The 9,473-nt window shown below is 51.9% G+C and overlaps 31 non-coding genes across 31 annotated transcripts; all 31 read right to left on the bottom strand.

The window, feature by feature from the left end:
- Nucleotides 1-60: 60 nt before the first annotated feature.
- On the bottom strand, nucleotides 61-179 carry LOC122286757. The gene has a single exon (XR_006234071.1). It is a non-coding gene; the product is annotated as a 5S ribosomal RNA (ribosomal RNA).
- A 178-nt stretch (nucleotides 180-357) lies between these two features.
- Nucleotides 358-476, bottom strand: LOC122288470. Its single transcript, XR_006235731.1, has one exon. It is a non-coding gene; the product is annotated as a 5S ribosomal RNA (ribosomal RNA).
- Nucleotides 477-665: 189 nt separating this feature from the next.
- On the bottom strand, nucleotides 666-784 carry LOC122283211. The gene has a single exon (XR_006230688.1). It is a non-coding gene; the product is annotated as a 5S ribosomal RNA (ribosomal RNA).
- Nucleotides 785-973: 189 nt separating this feature from the next.
- On the bottom strand, nucleotides 974-1,092 carry LOC122288099. Its single transcript, XR_006235374.1, has one exon. It is a non-coding gene; the product is annotated as a 5S ribosomal RNA (ribosomal RNA).
- A 178-nt stretch (nucleotides 1,093-1,270) lies between these two features.
- Nucleotides 1,271-1,389, bottom strand: LOC122286639. Its single transcript, XR_006233955.1, has one exon. It is a non-coding gene; the product is annotated as a 5S ribosomal RNA (ribosomal RNA).
- A 178-nt stretch (nucleotides 1,390-1,567) lies between these two features.
- LOC122283045 lies at nucleotides 1,568-1,686 on the bottom strand. The gene has a single exon (XR_006230530.1). It is a non-coding gene; the product is annotated as a 5S ribosomal RNA (ribosomal RNA).
- Nucleotides 1,687-1,875: 189 nt separating this feature from the next.
- Nucleotides 1,876-1,994, bottom strand: LOC122288761. Its single transcript, XR_006236013.1, has one exon. It is a non-coding gene; the product is annotated as a 5S ribosomal RNA (ribosomal RNA).
- A 189-nt stretch (nucleotides 1,995-2,183) lies between these two features.
- On the bottom strand, nucleotides 2,184-2,302 carry LOC122288098. Its single transcript, XR_006235373.1, has one exon. It is a non-coding gene; the product is annotated as a 5S ribosomal RNA (ribosomal RNA).
- A 188-nt stretch (nucleotides 2,303-2,490) lies between these two features.
- LOC122286522 lies at nucleotides 2,491-2,609 on the bottom strand. The gene has a single exon (XR_006233844.1). It is a non-coding gene; the product is annotated as a 5S ribosomal RNA (ribosomal RNA).
- Nucleotides 2,610-2,787: 178 nt separating this feature from the next.
- LOC122287166 lies at nucleotides 2,788-2,906 on the bottom strand. Its single transcript, XR_006234471.1, has one exon. It is a non-coding gene; the product is annotated as a 5S ribosomal RNA (ribosomal RNA).
- A 188-nt stretch (nucleotides 2,907-3,094) lies between these two features.
- On the bottom strand, nucleotides 3,095-3,213 carry LOC122286404. Its single transcript, XR_006233733.1, has one exon. It is a non-coding gene; the product is annotated as a 5S ribosomal RNA (ribosomal RNA).
- Nucleotides 3,214-3,391: 178 nt separating this feature from the next.
- LOC122287982 lies at nucleotides 3,392-3,510 on the bottom strand. The gene has a single exon (XR_006235261.1). It is a non-coding gene; the product is annotated as a 5S ribosomal RNA (ribosomal RNA).
- A 189-nt stretch (nucleotides 3,511-3,699) lies between these two features.
- LOC122286288 lies at nucleotides 3,700-3,818 on the bottom strand. Its single transcript, XR_006233622.1, has one exon. It is a non-coding gene; the product is annotated as a 5S ribosomal RNA (ribosomal RNA).
- A 178-nt stretch (nucleotides 3,819-3,996) lies between these two features.
- Nucleotides 3,997-4,115, bottom strand: LOC122287476. Its single transcript, XR_006234769.1, has one exon. It is a non-coding gene; the product is annotated as a 5S ribosomal RNA (ribosomal RNA).
- Nucleotides 4,116-4,304: 189 nt separating this feature from the next.
- On the bottom strand, nucleotides 4,305-4,423 carry LOC122286173. Its single transcript, XR_006233509.1, has one exon. It is a non-coding gene; the product is annotated as a 5S ribosomal RNA (ribosomal RNA).
- A 178-nt stretch (nucleotides 4,424-4,601) lies between these two features.
- Nucleotides 4,602-4,720, bottom strand: LOC122288661. Its single transcript, XR_006235914.1, has one exon. It is a non-coding gene; the product is annotated as a 5S ribosomal RNA (ribosomal RNA).
- Nucleotides 4,721-4,909: 189 nt separating this feature from the next.
- LOC122287295 lies at nucleotides 4,910-5,028 on the bottom strand. The gene has a single exon (XR_006234595.1). It is a non-coding gene; the product is annotated as a 5S ribosomal RNA (ribosomal RNA).
- A 178-nt stretch (nucleotides 5,029-5,206) lies between these two features.
- On the bottom strand, nucleotides 5,207-5,325 carry LOC122283044. Its single transcript, XR_006230529.1, has one exon. It is a non-coding gene; the product is annotated as a 5S ribosomal RNA (ribosomal RNA).
- A 189-nt stretch (nucleotides 5,326-5,514) lies between these two features.
- On the bottom strand, nucleotides 5,515-5,633 carry LOC122283197. The gene has a single exon (XR_006230675.1). It is a non-coding gene; the product is annotated as a 5S ribosomal RNA (ribosomal RNA).
- Nucleotides 5,634-5,822: 189 nt separating this feature from the next.
- LOC122287293 lies at nucleotides 5,823-5,941 on the bottom strand. Its single transcript, XR_006234593.1, has one exon. It is a non-coding gene; the product is annotated as a 5S ribosomal RNA (ribosomal RNA).
- Nucleotides 5,942-6,119: 178 nt separating this feature from the next.
- Nucleotides 6,120-6,238, bottom strand: LOC122283043. The gene has a single exon (XR_006230528.1). It is a non-coding gene; the product is annotated as a 5S ribosomal RNA (ribosomal RNA).
- A 189-nt stretch (nucleotides 6,239-6,427) lies between these two features.
- Nucleotides 6,428-6,546, bottom strand: LOC122283170. The gene has a single exon (XR_006230650.1). It is a non-coding gene; the product is annotated as a 5S ribosomal RNA (ribosomal RNA).
- Nucleotides 6,547-6,735: 189 nt separating this feature from the next.
- LOC122287164 lies at nucleotides 6,736-6,854 on the bottom strand. Its single transcript, XR_006234469.1, has one exon. It is a non-coding gene; the product is annotated as a 5S ribosomal RNA (ribosomal RNA).
- A 188-nt stretch (nucleotides 6,855-7,042) lies between these two features.
- LOC122287296 lies at nucleotides 7,043-7,161 on the bottom strand. Its single transcript, XR_006234596.1, has one exon. It is a non-coding gene; the product is annotated as a 5S ribosomal RNA (ribosomal RNA).
- A 178-nt stretch (nucleotides 7,162-7,339) lies between these two features.
- LOC122287163 lies at nucleotides 7,340-7,458 on the bottom strand. Its single transcript, XR_006234468.1, has one exon. It is a non-coding gene; the product is annotated as a 5S ribosomal RNA (ribosomal RNA).
- A 189-nt stretch (nucleotides 7,459-7,647) lies between these two features.
- Nucleotides 7,648-7,766, bottom strand: LOC122283165. Its single transcript, XR_006230645.1, has one exon. It is a non-coding gene; the product is annotated as a 5S ribosomal RNA (ribosomal RNA).
- A 188-nt stretch (nucleotides 7,767-7,954) lies between these two features.
- On the bottom strand, nucleotides 7,955-8,073 carry LOC122286052. The gene has a single exon (XR_006233392.1). It is a non-coding gene; the product is annotated as a 5S ribosomal RNA (ribosomal RNA).
- Nucleotides 8,074-8,251: 178 nt separating this feature from the next.
- On the bottom strand, nucleotides 8,252-8,370 carry LOC122283309. Its single transcript, XR_006230783.1, has one exon. It is a non-coding gene; the product is annotated as a 5S ribosomal RNA (ribosomal RNA).
- A 188-nt stretch (nucleotides 8,371-8,558) lies between these two features.
- On the bottom strand, nucleotides 8,559-8,677 carry LOC122283338. Its single transcript, XR_006230812.1, has one exon. It is a non-coding gene; the product is annotated as a 5S ribosomal RNA (ribosomal RNA).
- Nucleotides 8,678-8,875: 198 nt separating this feature from the next.
- On the bottom strand, nucleotides 8,876-8,994 carry LOC122283354. The gene has a single exon (XR_006230828.1). It is a non-coding gene; the product is annotated as a 5S ribosomal RNA (ribosomal RNA).
- A 189-nt stretch (nucleotides 8,995-9,183) lies between these two features.
- LOC122283275 lies at nucleotides 9,184-9,302 on the bottom strand. The gene has a single exon (XR_006230749.1). It is a non-coding gene; the product is annotated as a 5S ribosomal RNA (ribosomal RNA).
- Nucleotides 9,303-9,473: the final 171 nt, after the last annotated feature.

The following is a 9,473-nucleotide window of genomic DNA, read 5'->3' as shown; positions in this document are numbered from 1 at the left end:
ATCCATTGCCTGGTTCTCGTTCCGGTCCATCCGACCAGAGATGCGGTAAAAATAAAAAGGGGGGTGCAACACGAGGACTTCCCAGGAGGTCACCCATCCTAGTACTACTCTCGCCCAAGCACGCTTAACTGCGGAGTTCTGATGGGATCCGGTGCATTAGTGCTGGTATGATCGCACCCATCATGCTACCAGCGAAAAACTAATATAATCCTATTATGACCTAGCCGCACCCTGGCTATCCCATGCTAACCGGCGATCTGATCGATAGCGATGGGGTCGGTGCGATTTTCCTAAGAATCCATTGCCCGGTTCTCGTTCCGGTCCATCCGACCGGAGATGCGGTAAAAATAAAAAGGGGGGGTGCAACACGAGGACTTCCCAGGAGGTCACCCATCCTAGTACTACTCTCGCCCAAGCACGCTTGACTGCGGAGTTCTGATGGGATCTGGTGCATTAGTGCTGGTATGATCGCACCCATCATGCTACTAGTGAAAAACTCATATAATCCTATTACGACATAGCCGCACCCTGCCTATCTCATGCCAACCGGCGATCTGACCGATACCCATTGCTACGTGATGGGGTCGGTGCGATTTTCCCAAAAATCCATTCCCTGGTTCTCGTTCCGGTCCATCCGACCAGAGATGCGGTAAAAATTAAAAGGGGGGGGGCAACACGAGGACTTCCCAGGAGGTCACCCATCCTAGTACTATTCTCGCCCAAGCACGCTTAACTGCGGAGTTATGATGGGATCCGGTGCATTAGTGCTGGTATGATCGCACCCATCATGCTACCAGCGAAAAACTAATATAATCCTATTATGACCTAGCCGCACCCTGCCTATCTCATGCCAACCGGCGATCTGACCGATACCCATTGCTATGCGATGGGGTTGGTGCGATTTTCCTAAAAATCCATTCCCTGGTTCTCGTTCTAGTCGATCCGACCAGAGATGCGGTAAAAACTAAAAGGGGGGGTGCAACACGAGGACTTCCCAGGAGGTCACCCATCCTAGTACTACTCTCACCCAAGCACGCTTAGCTGCGGAGTTCTGATGGGATCCGGTGCATTAGTGCTGGTATGATCGCACCCATCATGCTACCAGCGAAAAACTAATATAATCCTATTATGACCTAGCCGCACCCTGCCTATCCCATGCTAACCGGCGATCTGATCGATAGCGATGGGGTCGGTGCGATTTTCCTAAGAATCCATTGCCCGGTTCTCGTTCCGGTCCATCCGACCGGAGATGCGGTAAAAATAAAAAGGGGGGGTGCAACACGAGGACTTCCCAGGAGGTCACCCATCCTAGTACTACTCTCGCCCAAGCACGCTTAACTGCGGAGTTCTGATGGGATCCGGTGCATTAGTGCTGGTATGATCGCACCCATCATGCTACCAGCGAAAAACTAATATAATCCTATTATGACCTAGCCGCACCCTGCCTATCCCATGCTAACTGGCGATCTGATCGATAGCGATGGGGTCGGTGTGATTTTCCTAAGAATCCATTGCCCGGTTCTCGTTCCGGTCCATCCGACCGGAGATGCGGTAAAAATAAAAAGGGGGGGTGCAACACGAGGACTTCCCAGGAGGTAACCCATCCTAGTACTACTCTCGCCCAAGCACGCTTGACTGCGGAGTTCTGATGGGATCTGGTGCATTAGTGCTGGTATGATCGCACCCATCATGCTACTAGTGAAAAACTCATATAATCCTATTACGACATAGCCGCACCCTGCCTATCTCATGCCAACCGGCGATCTGACCGATACCCATTGCTACGTGATGGGGTCGGTGCGATTTTCCCAAAAATCCATTCCCTGGTTCTCGTTCCGGTCCATCCGACCAGAGATGCGGTAAAAATTAAAAGGGGGGGTGCAACACGAGGACTTCCCAGGAGGTCACCCATCCTAGTACTACTCTCGCCCAAGCACGCTTAACTGCGGAGTTATGATGGGATCCGGTGCATTAGTGCTGGTATGATCGCACCCATCATGCTACCAGCGAAAAACTAATATAATCCTATTATGACCTAGCCGCACCCTGCCTATCTCATGCCAACCGGCGATCTGACCGATACCCATTGCTACGCGATGGGGTTGGTGCGATTTTCCTAAAAATCCATTCCCTGGTTCTCGTTCCAGTCGATCCGACCAGAGATGCGGTAAAAACTAAAAGGGGGGGTGCAACACGAGGACTTCCCAGGAGGTCACCCATCCTAGTACTACTCTCACCCAAGCACGCTTAGCTGCGGAGTTCTGATGGGATCCGGTGCATTAGTGCTGGTATGATCGCACCCATCATGCTACCAGCGAAAAACTAATATAATCCTATTATGACCTAGCCGCACCCTGCCTATCCCATGCCAACCGGCGATCTGACCGATACCCATTGCTACACGATGGGGTTGGTGCGATTTTTCTAAAAATCCATTGCCTGGTTCTCGTTCCGGTCCATCCGACCAGAGATGCGGTAAAAATAAAAAGGGGGGTGCAACACGAGGACTTCCCAGGAGGTCACCCATCCTAGTACTACTCTCGCCCAAGCACGCTTAACTGCGGAGTTCTGATGGGATCCGGTGCATTAGTGCTGGTATGATCGCACCCATCATGCTACCAGCGAAAAACTAATATAATCCTATTATGACCTAGCCGCACCCTGCCTATCCCATGCTAACCGGCGATCTGATCGATAGCGATGGGGTCGGTGCGATTTTCCTAAGAATCCATTGCCCGGTTCTCGTTCCGGTCCATCCGACCGGAAATGCGGTAAAAATAAAAAGGGGGGGTGCAACACGAGGACTTCCCAGGAGGTCACCCATCCTAGTACTACTCTCGCCCAAGCACGCTTAGCTGCGGAGTTCTGATGGGATCCGGTGCATTAGTGCTGGTATGATCGCACCCATCATGCTACCAGCGAAAAACTAATATAATCCTATTATGACCTAGTCGCACCCTGCCTATCCCATGCCAACCGGCGATCTGACCGATACCCATTGCTACGCGATGGGGTTGGTGCGATTTTCCTAAAAATCCATTGCCTGGTTCTCGTTCCGGTCCATCCGACCAGAGATGCGGTAAAAATAAAAAGGGGGGTGCAACACGAGGACTTCCCAGGAGGTCACCCATCCTAGTACTACTCTCGCCCAAGCACGCTTAACTGCGGAGTTCTGATGGGATCCGGTGCATTAGTGCTGGTATGATCGCACCCATCATGCTACCAGCGAAAAACTAATATAATCCTATTATGACCTAGCCGCACCCTGGCTATCCCATGCTAACCGGCGATCTGATCGATAGCGATGGGGTCGGTGCGATTTTCCTAAGAATCCATTGCCCGGTTCTCGTTCCGGTCCATCCGACCGGAGATGCGGTAAAAATAAAAAGGGGTGGTGCAACACGAGGACTTCCCAGGAGGTCACCCATCCTAGTACTACTCTCGCCCAAGCACGCTTAACTGCGGAGTTCTGATGGGATCCGGTGCATTAGTGCTGGTATGATCGCACCCATCATGCTACCAGCGAAAAACTAATATAATCCTATTACGACCTAGCCGCACCCTGCCTATCCCATGCCAACCGGCGATCTGATCGATACCCATTGCTACGCGATGGGGTCGGTGCGATTTTCCTAAGAATCCATTGCCCGGTACTCGTTCCGGTCCATCCGACCGGAGATGCGGTAAAAATAAAAAAGGGGGGTGCAACACGAGGACTTCCCAGGAGGTCACCCATCCTAGTACTACTCTCGCCCAAGCACGCTTAACTGCGGAGTTCTGATGGGATCCGGTGCATTAGTGCTGGTATGATCGCACCCATCATGCTACCAGCGAAAAAGTAATATAATCCTATTACGACCTAGCCGCACCCTGCCTATCCCATGCCAACTGGCGATCTGATTGATAGCGATGGGGTCGGTGCGATTTTCCTAAGAATCCATTGCCCGGTTGTCGTTCCGGTCCATCCGACCGGAGATGCGGTAAAAATAAAAAGGGGGGGTGCAACACGAGGACTTCCTAGGAGGTCACCCATCCTAGTACTACTCTCGCCCAAGCACGCTTAACTGCGGAGTTCTGATGGGATCCGGTGCATTAGTGCTGGTATGATCGCACCCATCATGCTACCAGCGAAAAACTAATATAATCCTATTACGACCTAGCCGCACCATGCCTATCCCATGCCAACCGGCGATCTGATCGATACCCATTGCTACGCGATGGGGTCGGTGCGATTTTCCTAAGAATCCATTGCCCGGTTGTCGTTCCGGTCCATCCGACCGGAGATGCGGTAAAAATAAAAAGGGGGGGTGCAACACGAGGACTTCCCAGGAGGTCACCCATCCTAGTACTACTCTCGCCCAAGCACGCTTAACTGCGGAGTTCTGATGGGATCCGGTGCATTAGTGCTGGTATGATCGCACCCATCATGCTACCAGCGAAAAACTAATATAATCCTATTACGACCTAGCCGCACCCTGCCTATCCCATGCCAACTGGCGATCTGATTGATAGCGATGGGGTCGGTGCGATTTTCCTAAGAATCCATTGCCCGGTTGTCGTTCCGGTCCATCCGAACGGAGATGCGGTAAAAATAAAAAGGGGGGGTGCAACACGAGGACTTCCCAGGAGGTCACCCATCCTAGTACTACTCTCGCCGAAGCACGCTTAACTGCGGAGTTCTGATGGGATCCGGTGCATTAGTGCTGGTATGATCGCACCCATCATGCTACCAGCGAAAAACTAATATAATCCTATTCTGACCTAGCCGCACCCTGCCTATCTCATGCCAACCGGCGATCTGACCGATACCCATCGCTACGCGATGGGGTGGGTGCGATTTTCCTAAAAATCCATTCCCTGGTTCTCGTTCCAGTCGATCCGACCAGAGATGCGGTAAAAACTAAAAGGGGGGGTGCAACACGAGGACTTCCCAAGAGGTCACCCATCCTAGTACTACTCTCGCCCAAGCACGCTTAGCTGCGGAGTTCTGATGGGATCCGGTGCATTAGTGCTGGTATGATCGCACCCATCATGCTACCAGCGAAAAACTAATATAATCCTATTATGACCTAGCCGCACCCTGCCTATCCCATGCTAACCGGCGATCTGATCGATAGCGATGGGGTCGGTGTGATTTTCCTAAGAATCCATTGCCCGGTTCTCGTTCCGGTCCATCCGACCGGAGATGCGGTAAAAATAAAAAGGGGGGGTGCAACACGAGGACTTCCCAGGAGGTAACCCATCCTAGTACTACTCTCGCCCAAGCACGCTTGACTGCGGAGTTCTGATGGGATCTGGTGCATTAGTGCTGGTATGATCGCACCCATCATGCTACTAGTGAAAAACTCATATAATCCTATTACGACATAGCCGCACCCTGCCTATCTCATGCCAACCGGCGATCTGACCGATACCCATTGCTACGTGATGGGGTCGGTGCGATTTTCCCAAAAATCCATTCCCTGGTTCTCGTTCCGGTCCATCCGACCAGAGATGCGGTAAAAATTAAAAGGGGGGGTGCAACACGAGGACTTCCCAGGAGGTCACCCATCCTAGTACTACTCTTGCCCAAGCACGCTTAACTGCGGAGTTATGATGGGATCCGGTGCATTAGTGCTGGTATGATCGCACCCATCATGCTACCAGCGAAAAACTAATATAATCCTATTCTAACCTAGCCGCACCCTGCCTATCTCATGCCAACCGGCGATCTGACCGATACCCATCGCTACGCGATGGGGTGGGTGCGATTTTCCTAAAAATCCATTCCCTGGTTCTCGTTCCAGTCGATCCGACCAGAGATGCGGTAAAAACTAAAAGGGGGGGTGCAACACGAGGACTTCCCAAGAGGTCACCCATCCTAGTACTACTCTCGCCCAAGCACGCTTAGCTGCGGAGTTCTGATGGGATCCGGTGCATTAGTGCTGGTATGATCGCACCCATCATGCTACCAGCGAAAAACTAATATAATCCTATTATGACCTAGCCGCACCCTGCCTATCCCATGCTAACCGGCGATCTGATCGATAGCGATGGGGTCGGTGTGATTTTCCTAAGAATCCATTGCCCGGTTCTCGTTCCGGTCCATCCGACCGGAGATGCGGTAAAAATAAAAAGGGGGGGTGCAACACGAGGACTTCCCAGGAGGTAACCCATCCTAGTACTACTCTCGCCCAAGCACGCTTGACTGCGGAGTTCTGATGGGATCTGGTGCATTAGTGCTGGTATGATCGCACCCATCATGCTACTAGTGAAAAACTCATATAATCCTATTACGACATAGCCGCACCCTGCCTATCTCATGCCAACCGGCGATCTGACCGATACCCATTGCTACGTGATGGGGTCGGTGCGATTTTCCCAAAAATCCATTCCCTGGTTCTCGTTCCGGTCCATCCGACCAGAGATGCGGTAAAAATTAAAAGGGGGGGTGCAACACGAGGACTTCCCAGGAGGTCACCCATCCTAGTACTACTCTCGCCCAAGCACGCTTAACTGCGGAGTTATGATGGGATCCGGTGCATTTGTGCTGGTATGATCGCACCCATCATGCTACCAGCGAAAAACTAATATAATCCTATTATGACCTAGCCGCACCCTGCCTATCTCATGCCAACCGGCGATCTGACCGATACCCATTGCTACGCGATGGGGTTGGTGCGATTTTCCTAAAAATCCATTCCCTGGTTCTCGTTCCAGTCGATCCGACCAGAGATGCGGTAAAAACTAAAAGGGGGGGTGCAACACGAGGACTTCCCAGGAGGTCACCCATCCTAGTACTACTCTCGCCCAAGCACGCTTAGCTGCGGAGTTCTGATGGGATCCGGTGCATTAGTGCTGGTATGATCGCACCCATCATGCTACCAGCGAAAAACTAATATAATCCTATTATGACCTAGCCGCACCCTGCCTATCCCATGCCAACCGGCGATCTGACCGATACCCATTGCTACGCGATGGGGTTGGTGCGATTTTCCTAAAAATCCATTGCCTGGTTCTCGTTCCGGTCCATCCGACCAGAGATGCGGTAAAAATAAAAAGGGGGGTGCAACACGAGGACTTCCCAGGAGGTCACCCATCCTAGTACTACTCTCGCCCAAGCACGCTTAACTGCGGAGTTCTGATGGGATCCGGTGCATTAATGCTGGTATGATCGCACCCATCATGCTACCAGCGAAAAACTAATATAATCCTATTATGACCTAGCCGCACCCTGCCTATCCCATGCTAACCGGCGATCTGATCGATAGCGATGGGGTCGTTGCGATTTTCCTAAGAATCCATTGCCCGGTTCTCGTTCCGGTCCATCCGACCGGAGATGCGGTAAAAATAAAAAGGGGGGGTGCAACACGAGGACTTCCCAGGAGGTCACCCATCCTAGTACTACTCTCGCCCAAGCACGCTTAGCTGCGGAGTTCTGATGGGATCCGGTGCATTAGTGCTGGTATGATCGCACCCATCATGCTACCAGCGAAAAACTAATATAATCCTATTATGACCTAGCCGCACCCTGCCTATCTCATGCCAACCGGCGATCTGACCGATACCCATTGCTACGCGATGGGGTTGGTGCGATTTTCCTAAAAATCCATTCCCTGGTTCTCGTTCCAGTCGATCCGACCAGAGATGCGGTAAAAACTAAAAGGGGGGGTGCAACACGAGGACTTCCTAGGAGGCCACCCATCCTAGTACTACTCTCGCCCAAGCACGCTTAGCTGCGGAGTTCTGATGGGATCCGGTGCATTAGTGCTGGTTTGATCGCACCCATCATGCTACCAGCGAAAAACTAATATAATCCTATTATGACCTAGCCGCACCCTGCCTATCCCATGCCAACCGGCGATCTGACCGATACCCATTGCTACGCGATGGGGTTGGTGCGATTTTCCTAAAAATCCATTGCCTGGTTCTCGTTCCGGTCCATCCGACCAGAGATGCGGTAAAAATAAAAAGGGGGGTGCAACACGAGGACTTCCCAGGAGGTCACCCATCCTAGTACTACTCTCGCCCAAGCACGCTTAACTGCGGAGTTCTGATGGGATCCGGTGCATTAGTGCTGGTATGATCGCACCCATCATGCTACCAGCGAAAAACTAATATAATCCTATTATGACCTAGCCGCACCCTGCCTATCCCATGCTAACCGGCGATCTGATCGATAGCGATGGGGTCGGTGCGATTTTCCTAAAAATCCATTGCCCGGTTCTCGTTCCGGTCCATCCGACCAGAGATGCGGCAAAAATAAAAAGGGGGGGTGCAACACGAGGACTTCCCAGGAGGTCACCCATCCTAGTACTACTCTCGCCCAAGCACGCTTAACAGCGAAGTTCTGATGCGATCCGGTGCATTAGGGCTCGTATGATCGCACCCATCATGCTACTAGCAAAAAACTGATATAATCCTATTACGACGTAGCCGCCCCCTGCCTATCCCATGCCAACCGGCGATCTGATCGATACCCGTAGCTATGCGATGGGGTCAGTGCGATTCTCCTAAAAATCCATTGCCTGGTTCTCGTTCCGGTCCATCCGACCAGAGATGCGGTAAAAATAAAAATGGGGGTGCAACACGAGGACGTCCCAAGAGGTCACCCATCCTAGTACTACTCTCGCCCAAGCACGGTTAACTGCGGAGTTCTGATGGGATCCGGTGCATTAGTGCTGCTATGATCGAACCTATCATGCTACCAGTGAAAAACTAAAATAATCCTACTACGACCTAGCCGCACCCTGCCTATCCCATGCCGACCAGCGATCTGATCGATACCCATTGCTATGCGATGGGGTCGGTTTGATTTTCCTAAAAATCCTTTGCTCGGTTCTCCTTCCGGTCCATCCGACCAGAGATGCGGTAAAAATAAAAATGGGGGGGGGGGGGGGTGCAACACGAGGACTTCCCAGGAGGTCACCCATCCTAGTACTACTCTCGCCCAAGCACGCTTAACTGCGGAATTGTGGTGGGATTCAGTGCATTAGTGCTAGTATGATCGCACCCATCATGCTACCAGCGAAAAACTAATATAATCCTATTACGACGTAGCCGCACCCTGCCTATCCAATGCCAACCGGCGATCTGATCGATACCCATCGCTATGCGATGGGGTCGGTGCGATTTTCCTAAAAATCCATTGCCCGGTTCTCATTCCCATCCATCCGACCAGAAATGCGGTAAAAATAGAAAGGGGGGGTGCAAGACGAGGACTTCCCAGGAGGTCACCCATCCTAGTACTACTCTCGCCCAAGCACGCTTAACTGCGGGGTTCTGATGGGATCCGGTGCATTAGTGCTTGTATGATCGCACACATCATGCAACCAGCGAAAAACTAATATAATCCTATTACGACCTAGCCGCACCCTGCGTATCCCCTGCCAACCAGCGATCTGATCGATACCCATTGCTATGCGATGGGGTCGGTGCGATTTTCCTAAGATTCCATTGCTCGGTTCTCGTTCCGGTCCATCCGACCATAGATG

Source organism: Carya illinoinensis, chromosome 11 (assembly GCF_018687715.1).
Source record: "Carya illinoinensis cultivar Pawnee chromosome 11, C.illinoinensisPawnee_v1, whole genome shotgun sequence".
Lineage (NCBI taxonomy): Eukaryota > Viridiplantae > Streptophyta > Magnoliopsida > Fagales > Juglandaceae > Carya > Carya illinoinensis.
This window is presented reverse-complemented; position numbering and strand designations above follow the sequence as displayed.